The sequence below is a fragment of the Callorhinus ursinus genome, unplaced genomic scaffold (genome assembly GCF_003265705.2).
Source record: "Callorhinus ursinus isolate GAN/ISIS: 27379988/994484 unplaced genomic scaffold, GSC_fseal_2.0 scaffold13, whole genome shotgun sequence".
Classification (NCBI taxonomy): Eukaryota; Metazoa; Chordata; class Mammalia; order Carnivora; family Otariidae; genus Callorhinus; species Callorhinus ursinus.
In genome coordinates, this window is record NW_027397075.1 from 5,079,938 (window position 1) to 5,093,568 (window position 13,631).

General features: G+C 41.0%; 1 long non-coding RNA gene across 1 annotated transcript in view; it reads left to right on the forward strand.

Moving 5' to 3' along the window:
• Positions 1-577: 577 nt before the first annotated feature.
• Positions 578-13,631, forward strand: part of LOC141374049 (uncharacterized) — a 116,491-nt gene continuing 103,437 nt past the window's right edge. Inside the window, exon 1 of the long non-coding RNA XR_012380592.1 lies at positions 578-710. This is a non-coding gene — a long non-coding RNA (uncharacterized lncRNA). The remainder of the gene's footprint in view (positions 711-13,631) is intronic.

Consider the following 13,631-nt stretch of genomic DNA (forward strand, 5'->3'; position numbering starts at 1 on the left):
ATCATATGGTCTCAGATACCTTTAAAGGTGGTTGACTCTACCCTCCATTTCCCACTGGGATCCGTGTCTGAGCAGAAAAGGCAAACAGCAGGGCAAACAAAGCAAACACAAGTTGCATTGGTTCCTACCAGCCTAGGAGTAAAACCAGACAGAATCCATGATTTTGGAGCCCCAGAGCACCCATAGCCCAAGATTCTCAGCTTAGGCTGTCCATTGGAATCAACTGGGGAACTTTCAATTAAATGTTCATGCGGGTCTCCATTTCCAGAGATGCTGAGCCCATTGGTTTGGGGAGGAGTCAGGCACACTTAAGCTGCCTCAGTGTTGCTAGCATGCAGCTGGGGCTGAGAGCCACTGGCCTTCTGGGCTTTTGTGAGTTTTGTCCTCTCATGTCCCTCTCAGATTCACCCCAAATCCTCCAAGATGGGGTTCATAGGACTGCATGGCACATTGCTCCACCTCATTTGATTTCCATTTGCATGTGGCTCTGCTAATTACAATGCAATTAGCAGGAAGAGAGAGCCCCATTCAGGGTCAGCTCAGAAGTGGCAGCGGCATGGTTTACTCTTGGCTGCACCCTCTGCTTCTCTTGGCTGAACACACTGTTTTCAGCTCATCTCACTCTTGAAGTCACAAGAAAGTAAAGTCTCTGAAGCCTCCCCACGCTGTGACTTATCCACGTCCAGGATACGTTCTCCTCGACCCACCAGGTAAGCACATTTCACATCTTTGATTCCTATGAAATGTTTTGAACATACGAAGAGGATGTTAATTTAATAAACCAGCGAGCAGTCACTATTGCCTCCCAGAGTGAATACGCTGGATGCTTTGTTCTGACTTTCCTTGTGGCCTTCCCTAATCTTGTGCCCTTCATTTTCTCCCAGGTGTTCCCACTCCTATAAAATTTGTGAGCACTGCTCTCATCCACGATTGAGCTTTCTATATAAGCATGCATTAATAAGCAACTTAGGATATTGTTTTGTATGTTTTTAAAACGACACATGAATGAAATCACACTGAACCCTATTCTGCAGCTTAACTTTTTTCACTTGGCATTTTGTTTGAGATTTATCTAAATTCAGTTTATTCATTTTAACAGCTGTCTAATGATCCATTATGTTAATATCTAACACTATTTATCCATTCTATTTTGTTTCTACCAACATAACATTTAGAATATGTCTAAACACACATATTCATTTATAAATGATCTTGCTGGTCTCCTCTCTCCCAGGAAAAATGTGTAATTATACACCCAAATGTGTGTGTGCTCATTTACACATTGCATGCTTATCCCACTGCAATCATGTGTTAAATATCCCTAAAGCTTAATTTCTTTCTTAATTTTAAGTAAAAAGAAACGTTATGAGAAGTTCTAACATCTCTCCCCATATCTCAGTGGGATATTTTTGTGCACATCTTGCTTTGGAGGTCATTGTTCCAATCAAATGCATTTTATATATTTATTATTTAATGTTTTCCGTCCTCCAACATGTGAGGATTCACTTCTGATCAATATAACTCATTATCTCACCAGCTGTGTGTGTCTTTTAAAAGTGTTCTCTCGCTGTTAAAACAAGCCCACACTGCATTCCACACATTCTCTCTCTTCATCTACACCGCCTCCCCTCTCCCAACAAGCTTTAAAACCTGTACAATCCAGTCAGGTTCCAAGTTCCCATTAATTTCTCCTGATAGCTAAAAGTCATGTTCCTTCCAATTAGCATGTTTCTGTATATAGTGGTGCAACTGACATAGCGTGAGGTTGGTCTATTCTGACTCCTTGGATAACAGTTACAAGAAAGAGCCTACTTACACTACTAAAATTCTTTGAAATTCCCCTCTTCCCACCTCACTCTGTCAACAACTACCTCTGGCTCCCCAAGGGCTAGAAAAGTGGTTACAAAATCATTCCCGTGATCCCACCTGCTAGAGCCCACTGCTCAGATCTGGTTGATTAGAAATGCCTTTGCAGGTGATCTCAGCCTAGTTTTAAGAACATGTTGATTGACTTGGTTGATTAATCACTTGAAGCGCAGTAGGGAATTGCCAGTCTGTTGGGTTTTTTTGGAGAAGTCTTTTCTGAATTATAGATGATTGCAGCCTTGACAATATGGATTTGGACTGTAACTAGGGGGCTAATGATCTGGAAGACTGTGGGTTGCCCGGGGTTAAGTAAGGGCTCATTAGCAGGTGTGTGTGTGTGTGTGTGTGTGTGTTCATTCACTCACACACTTTTGGGAGGGTTCTTCACTTTCTCAGACCATTCTATTAGCTGCTTATCTTATTTTAGGATTGGGAGCCACATTTCCATTCCAAATGATATAAAATCTGATAGAAGCTGAATAATAGGTCAACAGACCCAAGGTTCAAATTCTCAGTTACCCACTTAAGAACAGTAAGAATTTGAACAAATGGCTTAATTTCTCTCTATCTTGGCTTCCTGTTCTGAAAAATGGGGACATGGATAATATTTCTCTCCTATCATTGTGAGGATTAAGTGGGAGAATGTAAAGTGCCTTGCATAGCATAAGAGCTTAATAAATGGTACCCATGGGTGGCACCTTCCCTTCATCCGTTTTATGTATCCAGTTTGCTTGAATTCAGACCTCAGCATGACTGGATGGCACAGAGGAAACTATACATGGTGCCTGGCATCCAATAAGCACTCAGTACATGGCGGTAGCAAAAAGTGGGATCTCGGAGTGGTTGTTGGCACTTACTGTTGGACATTTATTTAGATGTTCACCCTGGTAGTTGGTTTGATTCTTTGAGTTTAAATTTTATTGATTGTAACTCCTTGTTGTACTGCTCTGACAGATGATTTTTGAGGTTATTAAGATCTTTGAGAGAGGAGAGGAATGGTTTACACATGTTAACTCAGATTTTTACAACCTAGATCTTTGCTATTCAAAGAGTGGTCTGGAGACCAGCAACATTGGCAGCGCCTGGGAGCTTGTTACAACTACGGAATCCCAGGACCCTCAGAACCTATTGAATCAGAATGTGTATTTTAACAAGATTCTTAGGGGATTGGTATACGCAATAAAGCTTGAAACAGATTTACCTAAATATTTATACTACACATGAAAACATAGCTCCATTGTCCTTTGATAGATGTGTCCTCTATTTGTGCACGCTGACTCTGTCTCTAGCAGGCACTATAGGAAAGTGAGCAGACCAGACTCAATGTTACATTAAAGCACTACCTGTCGAGTAATCTGCAAGATCTTTTCAAATGACATGAACCACTTAAACAGGTTACTGGCTATTTTGCCAATAGGTGAGTAACTGATGGCAGTTTTGTTCACACATTTTTCACATGGCCCTTGAATGATCCATAATTTCCTGGGCCCACTGCCAGACAAAATTACCAATATTACACCATGTGATGATAACACCAAAGTGGGGACTCCATGCATTTCAATTTAAGGCAATTTAGAAGACTTCAGTGGAGGATTTGTTTTCTATGTGATAAAACTTTCCTTGGGGGAATTTCTTGCAGTTATGATGTCATTTCACTGATGCCCTCAAGTTTTTCAGAGGTTCAAATCTACAGGCTATCCACGAGGTCCCACAAACAGACATAAACCTCGGAGTCATTCTTGACTCATTACCATCTTCTTCTTCATCATCATCATCATCACCATCTTCATTCTTTTTGGCACATAGTTATGAAGTCCCAAGGTCCTCATGTGTTACCATCCACTTCTGTCCACTTTATTGTTTCTTACCCTAAACTGTTCATTTCCTCATTCTTACTATACAAGGACTAAACCCTTAATCCTGTCATTGCTGGCAAATGAGTGTGATGCTCCAACCAAAGAAATTCACCAGACACAGATGCTTTCATTGTAACTGACACATGTATTATTCAAAAAGTGGTTAATGTCCAGGGAAGGAATCTATTCAGAGGGCACAATTCCTTACACATGAGAATCAAGCCTCTTCCAGAGGTTGATCAGAGCACAAATGAAATATGAAATAATCTTTCAGAAGCCTCTTATCATTACATTGTCTATTTAATAAAAATATTCCCTGGTGTTCATTATAATTGGGTATTGTCTGTTTAATATTGTCTATATGGTATATTGTCTGTTGAGTAAAAATACTGAATGGTGTTAATTGTATTTGGGTGAAAAGAATCATCTTGAATATTCATTGAAAGACATAAATCACCCAAATTCTGCAAGTTGAGTGAATGCTGAATGGGGAAGTATCTCTTGCTTGTTCTAAATTTGCTTCTCTTTTCTCAGGGCATCTCTTGTCTTTGTGTGATTCAATGCCTTTAGCAAAGAGACAATTGCTTTTCCCTCTTCGTTGGAGCATGTGAACATCAGAGAACTAGCCTGTCCTCCCTCCCCAGAGTCTAGTCTATTTCATATTTTTGTTAAGGACCTAGTGGACACAGGTCTTTCAAAGGAAGCACAAGCTAGTTGTAAAAGGGTACATCTGTCAGTAAAGCCAACAGCAGTAAAGATAAGGGACATGTCTAGAGTGGAGGTTCGCAAACTGGGCAGATCATCAAAGATATGTGTGCATTTGGTTTGTTTTTTTGGTATAGATTTTTAGCCCCATGCCTAGATCAGGGGGTCCTCAAACTTGAGCAGGCATCAGAACTTGCATGGAATGTTAGTTAAAATACAGGTTGCTGGGCCCCACACCCTGAGTTTCTGATCCAGAAGGTCTGGGAGGGCTAGAGAATGTGCATTTCTAACAGGACCCCAGGTGATGCTGATGTTGCTGGTCTGTGGACTGTCCTTTGAGTACTTCTGCTCTAGAAGTTCTGAGTCCGCATATTCTGAGACTTGAGAATGCACACATCTACCCTGCATCTTATGGAACCATGTGCCCAAAAGTTCAAGACCACCAGTGCAATGCATGCTTATTCTGAAGCTAGCACTGTGCTCGATTCAGCACAGAGGGTGTAGTAAGGCCAGGTCCCACTTGCCTCTGGAACCCTATCTTCCATGATCCCCCAACCCTGTTTTATGTCCCAGCTCTACCAAGTTATTTATTGTTCTCCAAATTCAAAGCTGGCCTGCACCTTTACATCTTTGCACATGGTTTTTCATCTGCCCAGGATACTCTTCCCCATTTCTGTTTCATCCTCCTTCAAAATGCTGTTCCAATGCCATATTCCTCAGTATCACTCTCCCCTGAGGAGACTTTGTCCTTCTTCAAGGAAACTCTTTTCCCTCAGGGAAATTACAATCTGGAGTGGAGACCATTAATGTACAACTCCAAATTGTGATACTGTCTCTGTATTTTGCTGGGCCTTACACATATTTCAATGTTGGGCTTATTACCTAATACTGAAATAGTTTTTTCTTATGCCTTATTCTCCCCTTAGACGGTGGCCCCTTGGAGCACCAAACCCACATCTTTTCATCTCTGTGTAACCAGTTCCTACAGAGAGTTAGTCACATGTGTGGTGTTTTCTAAATGTTTTCTGAGTTCATTATAACATAGCTCTTCTTCCTGAAGGGATAACAATCTTATACAAACACTAGTGCAGCAGATGTGAAAACTTTAATTATATTATTAGTTGGCATTGGAATTCCTTTTATATGTTGAGACTGTTTTTTGTTGAGAGAAATCCCTTGAGAAGCCACTTGGAGCTTTCAGTAAAGCTCAGAGTGCCTGGATTTCAGCGAAAAAAACCAAGGCAATGAAAGAAAAGGCTACATGGCTCTGTGTGAGATGAAAGAAAGGTGGTTTTGCTCTTGAGGTAGAGGGAGAAGGAACACAGAAGAAAGGGAAATATAAGAGGGAGAGTAAAGTGTTAAAAAGAGATTGAGAAAGAGGGGAACCTACCATCAGTGAAGTAGGGTGAGGCTCAGACATGAGATGCAATGAAGTGGCCCATAAATATTCTCTAGTCCCAGGATGACCAAAGCATTTCAGTAATAGTTGAAGGGCTTTTTTTACTACTTTGGGAGCTTTTCTCTTGTCTGCCCTGTGTACCCTGTAATTTTCAATAGAATTCACCACCCACAGATAACTTCTACAGGTGCTTTTGTTAGTATTTGCTTCTGGGAAATAAAGGAAGAGGCCGAGTTTTGTGTCTGGGTCAGCACAATGAGGACTGCAGCCATGATTCATGGAACACTGACAAGATAATGTGACATGAAGTGATTCCGTTGAATCAGGATGCCACTTGGTCAAGAAATACTCACTGAGCATGACTAAGTGCTGGACAGTCTTACAGAACTAGGGATACTGCAGTGAACCCAGTGGAAAAGTCCTTGATCCCATGGAGTTCATGTGCTGGGGGGAGACATTTAATGTAACTGGGGTGCTGAGTGCTAAGAAGGAAAATTAGGAGGGAAAGATGGTGGTGTGATGATGGTACATGGTGGTCAGAAAGCCTCTTTGGGGAGGAGACATTGGAGCAGAGATCTGAATGAAACAAGAGGGTGAGTCATAGGCTGTCTCAGGTAAGAGAGCCTGGGGCAGTGGGAACCAGTGAAAAAAGCCTTGAGATGGAGAATGGTTGGCCAAACTGAGAGCAGCAAGTAGCAGATCTGGAGCAGAGTGAGTGCAGGGAGGAGTGGAAGGAGAGGGGGTTGGCCAGACAGCAGGGGGCATATCGCATGGGCTGTTGAATGGCAAGGAAATCTGGATTTCACTGTGAATGGGGTGAGGTGTGGGATGGGGAACCATTGGAGGGTTTGGAGCAGATAAGTAACATGATCTGATTTGATTTTTGTTTTGTTTTTGTTTTTTTTTAAATCTGATTTGAATTTGTAACGGCTTTTTCTGGTAGCTCTGTGGAGAGCAGACCATAAGTGGTAAGGGTGGGGGGGGGGGGGGAGGACAATTAATGGAAATCTTGGGGAAGTCATAGAATTGAACTTCCCCTGGCCATGGAATTGAGGTTTATGTTCATCTTCTATAGATTTCTTGGGTTTGGGTGACACTCCTGACATTCAGATTTAGTACTGCTGCTACTTCTACCATTATTTATTATTACTACTACTACTAATAGTAATAATATTACTACCATTACTATTACTGCTGCTTTTGCTGCTGCTAGTACTACAGAGTAATAAACATTCATTATGTAGCAGAAATGTTGAAGAGTGATTTGCATATATTAACGATCTCATTCACTTCTCTCAACGAACCTATGGCACAGGAGCTTTTTTAAATTCATACTTTACAGATGAGGAAACTGATGCCGGGACATGTTCAGTGAGGCACCCAAGGTTACATGACTATTATGCGATGGCAATGGAGCTTGACCTTAAACCTTTCTGACTCCAAAGCTTGAAATTCTTTACCTCTATTCAGTAACGACAAAGAGCGAACAATTAAATGTGAATGCAAACAATACATATAGGGGGGATAACCAGCTGAATAAAAGGCTCATTCATTCAGTAGGTCATTTGTGTGAGGCAACCGTATGAAACAGGAGACATCAGCATGAGTGAAGGCAGAGGGAAGAGAAGCCCTGTAAGAGGGAACGCATAGAGGTGATGGAGTGGGGAGAATCTGCGTGGGGGGCATGATGTCCGTGGAGATGTATAGGTGGAAAAGCAGAGTGATTAAGAACATGAATTCTGTAATGAAGAACCACATCAACACTCCAGCGCCCCACTTACTCACTCAAATAATCATGGGCCAGTTCCTTGACCTTCCTGTGCCTAGATTCTGCCATCTGTAAATGGGAGTAAAAGCAGCACTGTCTCTATTGGGATGTAAATGAGATAAAGCACAAAGAGCTCATAGGATGCTTAGCATAAGGGGCGCCTGTGTGGCTCAGTCAGTTGGGCATCCAACTCTTGGTTTCTGCTCATGTCATGATCTCATGGGTCACAAGATTGAGCCCTGCATCTGTCTCTGCGCTCAGCAGGGAGTCTGCCTCAGGGTTCTCTCCCTCTGCCCCTACCCCCACGTGCGCGTGCTCTCTCTCTTTCTCAAATCTTTTTATAAAAATTTTATTTTATTATGTTATATTAATCACCATCATTAGTTTTTGATGTAGTGTCCCATGATTCATTATTTGCATATAACACCCAGTGCTCCATTCAATACGTGCCCTCTTTAATACCCATCACCAGGCTAACCCATTCCCCCACCCCCTCCCCTCTAGAACCCTCAGTTTGTTTCTCAGAGTCCATTGTCTCTCATGGTTCATCTCCCCCTCTGACCTCCCCCCCTTCATTTTTTGCTTCCTACTATCTTCTTTTTTTTTTTTAATATATAATGTATTATCTGTTTCAGAGGTACAGGTCTGTGATTCTTCAGTCTTACACAATTCACGGCACTCACCATAGCATATACCCTCCCAAATGTCTATCACCCAGCCACCCCCTCCCACCCCCCCCCGCACCACTCCAGCAACCCTGAGTTTGTTTCCTGAGATTAAGAATTCCTCATATCAGTGAGATCATATCATACATGGCTTTCTCTGATTGACTTATTTCGCTTAGCATAATACCCTCTACTTCCATCCACATCATTGCAAATGGCAAGATTTCAGGTTTTTTGATGTCTGCATAATGTTCTGTTATATATATATACTACATCTTCTTCATTCATCTGTTGATGGGTATCTTCAGATCACTACATTTGTATCTTTGGGGCAAATACCCAGTAGGGCAATTGCTGGGTTGTAGGGTAGCTCTATTTTCAACTTTTTGAGGAACCTCCATACTGTTTTTCCAGAGTGGCTGCAGCAGCTTGCATTCCCACCAACAGTGTAGGAGGGTTCCCCTTTCTCCGCATCCTTGCCAACATCTGTCATTTCCGACTTGTTAATTTTAGCCATTCTGACTGGTGTGAGGTGGTATCTCATTGGGGTTTTGATTTGGATTTCCCTGATGCCGAGCAATGTTGAGCACTTTTTCATCTGCCTATTGGCCATTTGGATGTCTTCTTTGGAAAAATGCCTGTTCATGGCTTCTGCCCATTTCTTGATTGGATTATTTGTTCTTTGGGTGTTGAATTTGATAAGTTCTTTATAGATTTTGGATACTAGCCCTTTATCTGATATGTCATTTGCAAATATCTTCTCCCATTCTGTCGGTTGTCTTATGGTTTTATTGACTGTTTCCTTTGCTGTGCAAAAGCTTTTTATCTTGATGAAGTCCCAATAGTTCATTTTTGCCCTTGCTTCCCTTGCCTTTGGCGATGTTTCTAGGAAGAAATTGCTGCGGCTGAGGTCGAAAAGGTTGCTGCCTGTGTTCTCCTCTAGGATTTTGATGGACTCCTGTATCACATTGAGGTCTTTCAACCATTTTGAGTTTATTTTTGTGTGTAGTGTAAGGAAATGGTCCAGTTTCATTCTTCTGCATGTGGCTATCCAATTTTCCCAACACCATTTGTTGAAGAGACTGTCTTTTTTCCATTGGACATCCTTTCCTGCTTTGTTGAAGATGAGTTGACCATAGAGTTGAGGTTCCATTTCTGGGCTCTCTGTTCTGTTCCATTGATCTATGTGTCTGTTTTTGTGCCAGTACCATACTGTCTTAATGATGACAGCTTTGTAGTAGAGCTGGAAGTCCGGAATTGTGATGCCGCCAGCTTTGCTTTTCTTTTTCAACATTCCTCTGGCTATTCGGGGTCTTTTCTGGTTCCATACAAATTTTAGGATGATTTGTTCCATTTCTTTGAAAAAAGTGCATGGTATTTTGATAGGGATTGCATTAAATGTGTAGATTGCTCTAGGTAGCATTGACATCTTCATAATATTTGTTCTTCCAATCCATGAGCATGGAACGTTTTTCCATTTCTTTGTGTCTTCCTCAGTTTCTTTCATGAGTATTTTATAGTTTTCTGAGTACAGATTCTTAGCCTCTTTGGTTAGATTTGTTCCTAGGTATCTTATGGTTTTGGGTGCAATTGTAAATGGGATTGACTCCCTAATTTCTCTTTCTTCTGTCTTGTTGGTGTATAGGAATGCCACTGATTTCTGTACATTGATTTTCTATCCTGCCACTTTACTGAATTCTTCTACTAGTTCTAGCAGTTTTGGGGTGGAGTCTTTTGGGTTTTCCACATAAAGTATATCATCTGCAAAGAGTGAGAGATTGACTTCTTTGCCGAATCAGATGCCTTTTATTTCTTTTTGTTGTCTGATTGCCATGGCTAGGACTTCTAGTACTATGTTGAATAGCAGTAGTGATAGTGGACATCCCTGCTGTGTTCCTGACCTTAGGGGGAAAGTTTTCAGTTTTTCCCCATTGAGAATGATATTCTCTGTAGGTTTTTCATAGATGGCTTTTATGATATTGAGGTATGTACCTTCTGTCCCTATACTCTGAAGAGTTTTAATCAAGAAAGGATGCTGTAGTTTTTCAAATGCTTTTTCTGCATCTATTGAGAGGATCAATTGTTGTTCTTTCTTTTATTAATGTAGTGTATCACATTGATTTACAGATGTTGAACCAAACTTGCAGCCCAGGAATAAATCCGACTTGGTCGCGGTGAATAATCTTTTTAATGTACAGTTGGCTCCTATTGGCTAGTATTTTGGTGAGAATTTTTGCATCCATGTTTATCAGGGATATTAGTCTGTAATTCTCCTTTTTGATGGGGTCTTCGATTTTGGGATCAAGGTAATGGTGGCGTCATAAAAAGGGTTTGGAAGTTTTCCTTCCATTTCTATTTTTTGGAACAGTTTCAGAAGAATAGGTATTAACTCTTCTTTACATGTTTGTAGAATTCCCCTGGGAAGCTATCTGGCCCTGGGCTCTTGTTGGGAGATTTAAAAAAAAAAATTGTTTTTTTAATTTATTTATTCCTGAGAGTCAGAGAGAGAGAGAGAGAGGCAGAGGGAGAAGCAGGCTCCCCACTGAGCAGGGAGCCCGATTAGGGGCTCAATCCCAGGACCCGGGGATCATGACCTGAGCCGAAGGCAGACGCTTAACCATCTGAGCCACTCAGGCGCCCCTGTTGGGAGATTTTTGGTGACTGCTTCAATTTCCTCAGTGGTTATAGGTCTGTTCAGGTTTTCTATTTCTTCTTGGTTCAGTTTTGGTAGTTGATACATCTCTAGGAATGCATCCATTTCTTCCAGATTGCCTAATTTGCTGGCATATAGTGGCTCATAATATGTTCTTATAATTGTTTGTATTTCTTTGGTGTTGGTTATGATCTCTCCTCTTTCATGATTTGGTTGATTTGGGTCATTTCTCTTTTCTTTTTGATAAGCTTGGCCAGGGGTTTATCAATCTTGTTAATTCTTTCAAAGAACCAGCTCCTAGTTTTGTTGATCTGCTCTACTGTTCTTTTGGTTTCTATTTCATTGATTTCTGCTCTGATCTTTATTATTTCTCTTCTCCTGCTGGGTTTAGGCTTTATTTGCTGTTCTTTCTCCAGCTCCTTTAGGTGTAGGATTAGGTTGCGTATTTGAGACCTTTCTTGTTTCTTGAGAAAGGCTTGTATTGCTATATACTTTCCTCTTAGGACTGCCTTTGCTGTATCCCAAAGATTTTGGACAGTTGTGTTTTCATTTTCATTGGTTTCCATGAATTTTTTTAATTCTTCTTTAATTTCCTGGTTGACCCATTCATTCTTTAGTAGGATGATCTTTGGCCTCCATGTATTTGAGTTCTTTCTGACTTTCCTCTTCCGATTGAGTTCTAGTTTCAAAGCATTGTGGTCTGAAAAGATGCAGAGAATGATCCCAATCTTTTAGCACCGGTTGAGACCTGATTTGTGACCTAGGATGTGATCTATTCTGGAGAATGTTCCATGGGCACTAGAGAAGAATGTGTATTCTGTTGCTTTGGGATGGAATGTTCTGAATATATCTGTGAAGTCCATCTGGTCCAGTGTGTCATTTAAAGTCTTTATTTCCTTGTTGATCTTTTGCTTAGATGATCTGTCCATTTCAGTGAGGGGGGTGTTAAAGTCCCCTACTATTATTGTATTATTGTTGATGTGTTTCTTTGAATTTGTTATTAACTGGATTATATAATTGGCTTCTCCATGTTAGGGGCATAGATAGTTAAAATTGTTAGATCTTCTTGTTGGATAGATGCTTTAAGTACGATATAGTGTCCTTTCTCATCTCCTATTATAGTCTTTGGTTTAAAATCTAATTTGTCTGATGTAAGGATTGCCACCCCAACTTTCTTTTGGTGTCCATTTGCATGGTAAATGGTTTTCCCCCCCTCACATTCAATCTGGGGGTGTCTTTGGGTCTAAAATGAGTCTCTTGCAGACAGCATATTGATGGGTCTTGTTTTTTAATCCAATCTGATAGCTTGTGTCTTTTGAATGGGGCATTTAGCCCATTTACATTCAGAGTAACTACTGAAAGACAGGAATTTATTGCCATTGTATTGCCTGTAAGGTGACTGTTACTGTATATTGTCTGTGTTCTTTTCTGGTCTATGTTACTTTTGGGCTCTCTCTTTGCTTCGAGGACCCCTTTGAATATGTCTTGTAGGGCTGGTTTTGTGTTTGCAAATTCCTTTAGTTTTGTTTGTCCTGGAAGCTTTTTATCTGTCCTTCTATTTTCAGTGACAGCCTAGCTGGATATAGTATTCTTGGCTGCCTATTTTTCTCATTTAGTGCTCTGAATATATCATGCCAGTCCTTTCTGGCCTGCCAGGTCTCTCTGGATAGGTCTGTTGCCAACCTAATGTTTCTACCATTGTAGGTTACAGATCTCTTCCCCCGAGCTGCTTTCAGGATTTTCTCTTTGTCTTGAGACTTGTACGGTTTACTATTAGATGTTGGGGCGTTGACCTATTTTTATTGATTTTGAGGGGGGTTCTCTGTGCCTCCTGGATTTTGATGGCTGTTTCCTTCCCCAAATTAGAGAAGTTCTCTGCTATAATTTGTTCCAATATACCTTCTGCCCCTTTCTCTCTTCTTCTTCTTCTGGGATCCCAATTATTCTAATATTGTTTTGTCTTATGGTATAGCTTATCTCTCGAATTCTGCCCTCGTGATCCAGTAGTTGTTTATCTCTTTTTCAGCTTCTTTATTTTCCATCATTTGGTCTTCTATATCACTAATTCTCTCTTCTGCCTCATTTATCCTAGCAGTTAGAGCCTCCATTTTTTATTGCACCTCATTAATAGCCTTTTTTATTTTGACTTGGTTAGATTTTAGTTCTTTTATTTCTCCAGAAAGGGTTTCTCTAGTATCTTCCATGCTTTTTTCAAGCCCAGCTAGTAGCTTTATTTATTTTTTAAGATTTTATTTATTTATTCATGAGAGACAGAGAGAGAGAGAGAGGCAGAGGGAGAAGCAGGCTCCCAAGGAGCAGGGAGCCCGATGCGGGACCCAATCCCAGGACCCTGGGATCACGACCCGAGCTGAAGGCAGACGCTCAACCATCTGAGCCACCCAGGCGCTCGTGGCCCAGCTAGTAGCTTTAAAATCATCATTCTGAACTCTAGTTCTGACATCTTACTAATGTCCGTATTGATTAGGTCCCTGGCAGTTGGTACTGCCTCTTGTTCTTTTTGTTGAGGTGATTTTTTCTGTCTTGTCATTTTGTCCAGAGGAGAACAGATGAATGAGAGAACAAAATGCTAACAGGGTAACAACGACCCAGAGAAATATACACTAAACAAATCAGAAGAGACCTGAAACTGGAGGGGTGGGGGCGGTGGGTAGAAAGGGAAAAAAAGAAAAAAGAAAAAAATGAGAAAAAAAAAGAATAT